The sequence below is a fragment of the Protobothrops mucrosquamatus genome, unplaced genomic scaffold, assembly GCF_001527695.2.
Source record: "Protobothrops mucrosquamatus isolate PMUCROS unplaced genomic scaffold, P.Mucros_1.0 scaffold3846, whole genome shotgun sequence".
Classification (NCBI taxonomy): Eukaryota; Metazoa; Chordata; class Lepidosauria; order Squamata; family Viperidae; genus Protobothrops; species Protobothrops mucrosquamatus.
This window is the reverse complement of record NW_015389796.1, coordinates 151,073-158,273: the sequence shown is the minus strand read 5'-3', so window position 1 is coordinate 158,273 and position 7,201 is coordinate 151,073.

Genomic DNA, 7,201 nt, shown 5'->3' with positions numbered 1-7,201 from the left:
AAAAGTACATAATTTTATGTACTTTGATTTTTTTGTATTTTTTTTAGTGTTTTAAATAAGGCTACTTCTGAAATCCTCCATATCTAAATTTCTTTCTGAGTTTGTAAGCTTTTAATAATAATAATAATGATGATGATAAAGTTGGAAGGGACCTTGGAGGTCATCTAGTCCAACCCCCTGCTCAGGCAGGGAACCCTATACCATTTTGGACAAATGGCTGTCCAGTCTCTTCTTAAAAACTTCCATTGTTGGAGCATTCACCGCTTCTGGAGGCAGGTTGTTCCACTGGTTAATTGTTCTAACTGTCAGGAAGCTTCTCCTTAGTTCTAGGTTGCTTCTCTCCTTGATTAGTTTCCATCAGTTGCTCCTTGTCCTGCCTTCAGGTGCTTTGGAGAATAGCTTGACTCCCTCTTCTTTGTGGCAGCCTCTGAGATATTGGAAGACTGCTATCATGTCCCCCCTCGTCCTTCTCTTCGTTAAACTAGACATACCCAATTCCAGCAACCATTCCTTATGTTTTGAATGATTGATCCTTTCTTTAATTTTCCATTGTATTTTTATGTGGAAGAGGAAGTGACACTGTTTGCTCAGTTTTCATTCCATTCATGTTTCTTCCCTCTCCCTTCTTCATTTTTCACATGAAAAAAGCACTGCAAAAAAACCCCCAACCTTGATACACTTTTCCACATCCGCACGATTTTATATGTTGCCTGCCTATTGCAAGAAACACACAGAATGCGAAGGAATTATGATGCCCCTTCTTGGAGTACCACAAAGCTGCTGCTTTACAGTGCATTTTACTGTCCATTTTGCTCAATAGGAGGTGCAAAGGTATCAAAGAAATTGAGGCTAACCTGTACATGTTTAGGAAATGTCAGTTAAATTGGCATTTGAGAGGAATGGCATGGAGAGCTGCCTTGATAGCTGCAGCTGGTGACTTACATTTCTCAGCATGCTTAGGGATTTCTAACACACTACAAAAAAGCAGAAGATGAGAAAAATAATGTCATCTAAATGAACCAAAGACGGAGTACAAATGTCTTTCAGTCTAAGTTGGGAATACTTTGCATATGTGGAAGATATGACTAGGACAGCATAAACCTGTGATTTGGATTTTCAGCTTGAAGGCAGTTGGGTCAATTTTCCAACCAGAATAACAGAATAGTGGAGTTGGAAGGGACCTTGGAGGTCTTCTAGTTCAACTCCCTGCTCAGGCAGGAAACCCTAACAATTCATGTAATTGATTTTCTGAATTGAGTTGAAATTAGATTTTAAAGTGTTTCCAAAATAACCTTCGGTTCTGAGTAAGCATCTCATGCTCAGTCAAAGAAAGTTACATCATCTTCAGAAAGACAACAATCTATTAAATTACAACTTACAGTCAGTACCATTACAACTAATTACAATTAGAATTACATACTTTAAATAGTTTTCTAACTTGGCACCTTCAAAGTAGTCAGATGGATAATTTGACAATCTTAGAATTTTCTAAGCAGCACAACCATTTTACAAGGCATGGAGAGGTAAGCTCTTGGCATAAAAGTCAACATTGCCTGATGAACAGAGAAACATATGGGCATTTGTGAAATTGATGGGGCATTATTCTCCACTGCACGTCCTCTGCACCACAAATAGCCCAGTTTGACACATGGAAATCACCATAAAAGGTGCCTTATCTATACTGATTGTAGCTCTTCTATCACTTCTCTTCAAGTGGCATTATTTTATTCTAGAGGAGGGTAGGGCAGACTCTTCAAGGGTCAAATGTTATTTTTTTTTAAAAAAAAAATGAATTGTTTAAAAAGATATCAACTTTTCACATGTTCTTGTACGTGAATGCCAAAGCTTTGCATGCTCTGATCTAAAATTTTGAATTATTTCATTGTCGAACACTGACATCTTGTGGAGTTTGGCACACTTGGCTGTTTTCATAGAATTAAACATATTGCTTTTTAATTTTAGGTTTCCATGTATGCATAAATACATGTAGGAAACCTCAAGTCCAATTTAGGTGTCAAGTATAAATAGAGGATATTCATTTCTGTTAGGAGTGAGGGAGCATATATACTGTCCAGGTGACAGTTATCACCAACCCTTCCTCAAGAATGATTGCTAGATTAGAAGAGGAAGGGGTATTTGCATTGGCTTGAATTTAAATACAGGGTAGTCCTCAATTTACAATGGCAACTGAGATCAAAATTTTCATCACTGAGTGATGCGGTCGTAAAGGAAGGGTGTACAAGAAGTGCCGGTTGGGAAGGGAATTCCAAAGACCCATCATAACTCCCATCCAGAATCCCTGTAATTTCAAATTGCTGAGCCAATGGTTGTAGGTCGAGGACTACTGCAGACTTATCCATGAGATTAGTTTTTCTAGTCTATTGGGATTAGAAAATTAGTATACGTTGTGCATGCTTATCATCTTCAGAACTGAGAATTTTTAGTGGGAAAAAGCAGAGTGTTGGCGAAAAAGAATGCTTGCAGATGAAAAATAGGATTCTAATTCTTTTCTTGGCCTCTGTGATTTTTCTACAGTTTCTCCTCCAGGCCTGTAGGACTTTTAGAAGCAAATGGCAAATTGCTAGTCTGGTCAAACTCTCAAGTTAAATGCAGATCAACTTAATTTTTCATTGAAATCTGCCTTGCAATTTCTCAACTGTTTGACCACTGTAAATAAAGATGTCCTTCCGTTTTCTTTTTAGAATGCGTGGTTTTTTCCCCCCAAACTTTCCTGTTTTTTTGTGGGTTTTTTTGAGCTTATTTTATTGTTGTCATTGGCAGTGGGGATTTCTCTTAAACCTTGTACAATGAGATACAGGACATATTTCCTCATCCCTTTGGCACTTGTAACTAAATCACTGTAAGACCACATTCTACCTCTCTCAGCAAAATTTTGCAGAATATATTCTCATTTGCCATCTTAAAGAACTGGTAGAATGAAATTCGGGGAAATGTTCATCCATGGCATTAGATAAATTATTGACATGCCTAGTCTTTTGCTCCACAGAATTCAGTGGAGCCGGTGCTGGGTGGGTCTTGTGCCTGAGATAAATACATTTTCCATTGATTGTTTGTTCTCTTTCCCTTCTCCCAATGCCAACCTGTGCAATTATTTTTGTTTCCTTTGCACAAACACTTTTACATCTAGTTAAATTGTGATTTAAAATATTATGTTATTATCTGTAAAATATGTATTTGGAATAATATCTCTATTTAAAATGTTCTTATATAAAACTTTGCTTATAAAAATAAATATGACCATGTCTTTCTTGTTAAGATGCAGATACTTGTGATCTGTTCCCTTTGGTGGATTTATGACCCTCCAGGACTAACAAGAACCAGGCCATCCAGATCTTCCAAGGCTCATCTTAGTTACGGTTACAAGAATCTCCTCAGACTCTTAGTTACAGGGTAGCTCAGGGTTCCCAAAGTGCCTTCATTGTTATGGTTCCCTTTGTTTCCTCTCCACAACACCCTGCCTCTGTTGCAGTGTTACATTTCCTTCATATAGGAGCAATACACTTACTAGTTTTCTAGTAAAAGGTGTTAAAAAAAGGTCAACTCCTGGACACAACTCTACAGTTTTCATGGGAGCAATCCAGAAGTGCTATTTTCCTGGACTCCTTCTTCTGAAATGGTTCTTGCAATAACCTTCTTTCATCAGGAAAATCCTTTGAGTGCTTCTCAATTACCCAAGGTTGTGGAAAAATATAGATACCTTTTGAAGATAAAGAAAAGGCGGGCTAATAAGAAAGAACTGGAGGAATTTAATTTCAGCAGCAAAACTAAGAGCTGCATTTGGCTTGGGCATTTAATCAATTGGTGCCTTCAAGATAGATGGTGTAGTCGTAACACACAAATATCTGCAGGAAAATGGGAAGATCTCTTCTGTGACACCTTCAACAGGGATTCCGATGTAATTTCAGATGGGATTCCCTCTCATAATGATTTCCTGGATTGGGAGGTTAGGGCTCTACCTTTATTCTGTGCAGAACAAAAGCTTAATGTTTGCTGCACTGGCTGCCTGTGGCCTTCCAGGTGCGCTTCAAGGTGTTAGTAACAACCTTTAAAGCGCTCCGTGGCAATGGACCTAGGTATTTGCAAGACCGCCTCCTACCAAACACCTCCCTTCGACCAGTCCGCTCCCACAGAGAGGGCCTCCTTAGGGTACCGTCGGCCAGACAATGCCGGCTGGCGACCCCCAGGGGGAGAGCCTTCTCTGTGGCAGCTCCTGCCCTCTGGAATGACCTGCCCCCCGACCTACGTACAACTGCGGACCTGCGCCTTTTTCGCCGAGCCCTGAAGGCCCATCTATTCCGTGCGGCAGGCCTGGCATAGTTTGATTATGTTTTAGTGGGGGTTTTGTATGGGGTACTTTTAGAGCAGGCCTGTTATTTAATTTGATTTTAGAACAGAAACTTGTGTATATTTATCGTGGTTTTTATTATCGCCTGTTCACCATCCTGAGTCCCGTAAGGGAGATAGGGCAGTATATAAATTCAATTAATAATAATAATAATAATAATAATAATAATAATAATAATAATAATAATAATAATAATAATAATAATAATAATAATAATAATAATAATAATAATAATAATAATGTAGCGTGGGGAGGCCAGGAGCCCTGGAGCTTTGGCTGAAGTGGGGTTTTGGTGGGAAGACTTTTGAGGAGACAGCTGAGGGAAGAAAAGGCAGGAAAAATGAGAGAAGGGGTTTCTGTCAGGTTTTGTTTGTTTTTTATTGTTTTATCAATGTATAAAATACAAAGAAAAACAAAAATAGGAAATTAAGGGGAGAAAAAAGGGGGAAAGAAAATGTGAGGTACAAGGAAAGAAAAAAAAAGCCGTTGACTTCTGACTCTTTTTAGCACAGTACGACATTACATACAGCTTCAACTGTTTACTTTTACACATTAGTATATACAGTAACTAGCCATTTCTATAACAACAAATGTATCTAATCAGCATAAACAAAGTCAACGTTTCATTTTTTTTCATCACAAGCACAAAATCCGGATCCAAATAAAAAACATAATTAAATGTAGTCTCCTCTTTGAATACAACAATCAAACCATTTCTGCTTCATCTTCCTTGCTGTGGAAATAATATATATTTCTATTTGCACTTAATAATCTTTATAAACTATCACCATTTATATTAACAACATTCGCTGTATTCTTTCAGAGTCTTTAACCTTCAAAGTAAAAATACTTTTTTTTCATCCATTTTAGAAATATTTCTAAATATTTTAGAAATAGAAATATTCCTAAAATAAAAACATTCTAATAGATTAAAAAAAAAAACGTTCCTCTTAACATACATACTTTAAAGTTCACTTTCAGACCAATAAAATTCCAACTAATTCCAATTAATTCATTAAATTTAGATCACTCCCCCCAAGTTGCCCTCATAGAATAATTCTGTCAGGTTTTGGGCAAGACGTTTTTTGAGGGAGAGTTGCCTGGAATCCTGAAAGGTGAAGGGGACATTTTATCTCAGACAAGGTTAAAAATTGAGCAGTTAGACTTTTTAGTTAGAATAGCCCTGGAGTTTCAGCTGAAGGAGAAAGAGGTGGAAAAGATGGAGGCGAGTTGACCAACGCGAGTGGGCAAGCTAGTGACTAGAGGGGCACCAGACACCCCAGTGGACAGTTGAGGTGATCTGAGTTGGGCTATCAGTGGGATATCTTGACTCCAGAAGCTGTGGGTGCTCCATCTCTGGAGGTTTTCAAGAAAAGACTGGACATTCATTTGTCCAGTTATAAAGTCTCCTGCCTTGGCAGTGGGTTGGACTAGAAGATCTCCAAGGTCCCTTCCAGTCCAGTCTATTAAAATCCTAAGCGCTGACTCCAAATAAAGATTGTCTGAATTCAAAAAGGTGCAAATTCCCTAATTTCAGATTCCTACATTTTCTATGTTTTAAATAAGCTATTTGTTTAAGTAAGCTTTCCACTGTACCTAAAAACTCAAGAGGGCATTAAAAGACATCGGTTATAAAGATTTAGATTTTTAAAAAGTGGACTGTATTTTTTTTTTTTTTTAAATGTTTATATGTGAAACAATCCTGACATCTACTGTTCATGAGTTTCAACTGCATCCTTAAACACAATAACACACAATTTGCTTTCCATATGTCAGTAACAATGTTTGATAGTTATTCCCTCATATTTGGCAAGACGATTTTGTGAACAATAGAGCTAAATGAAGCCTGACAGATATGTGGATTTTGGCAATGTAAAGACAGTAAACGTTGTGTTTCTGGTGCCAGCTCTTCTTTTACAAATTTTGTACTGATGACATGCCGGATAAAATCCAAGAGTATTTGGCTGTGGTCAAGGAAATAAAATCAGATTGATTCAATAATAACAACTTAAGATAAGACTCAGAATGACCAGGACATTTAATAAAGAATAGAAATAATAATTCTTGGCAAGTATCTGCATAGAGAAGGCAATGGAGTGAAAAACAGTGCAGAATAACATGGAGCTGGAAGCTGAAACATATGATGAATAGTGGCAGGAACTAGTCTTAACGAAAAGGACTAAGGGTGATATAATAACAGTTTTTCAATATTTAAGGGGCTGTCACAACAAAGAGGGGAAGAACCTATTCCCCAAAGCATCTGAGGGCAAGACAAGAAGTTATTAAAGAGATATCTCACCTAGAACTAAGAAGAAGTTTCCTGACAGTGAGAACAATTAACCAGTGGAAAGGATTGCCTTAGGAAATTGTGGCTGCTTCATCACTGGAAGCTTTTAAGAAGAGATTAGACAGCCATTTATCTGGAATGGTGTGGGGTCTTCTACATGAGCAGGAGTTTGAACTAGAATAATAATAATAATAATGATAAAGTTGGAAGGGACCTTGGAGGTCATCTAGTCCAACCCCCTGCTCAGGCAGGAAACCCTATACCATTTCGGACAAATGGCTGTCCAGTTTCTTCTTAAAAACTTCCAGTGTTGGTGCATTCACCACTTCTGGAGGCAGGTTGTTCCACTGGTTAATTGTTCTAACTGTCAGGAAGTTCCTCCTTAGTTCTAGGTTGCTTCTCTCTTTGGTTAGCTTCCACCCATTGCTCCTTGTCCTACCTTCAGGCGCTTTGGAAAATAGCTTGACTCCCTCTTCTTTGTGGCAGCCCCTGAGATATTGGAACACTGCTATCATGTCCCCTCTCGTCCTTCTCTTCGTTAAACTAGA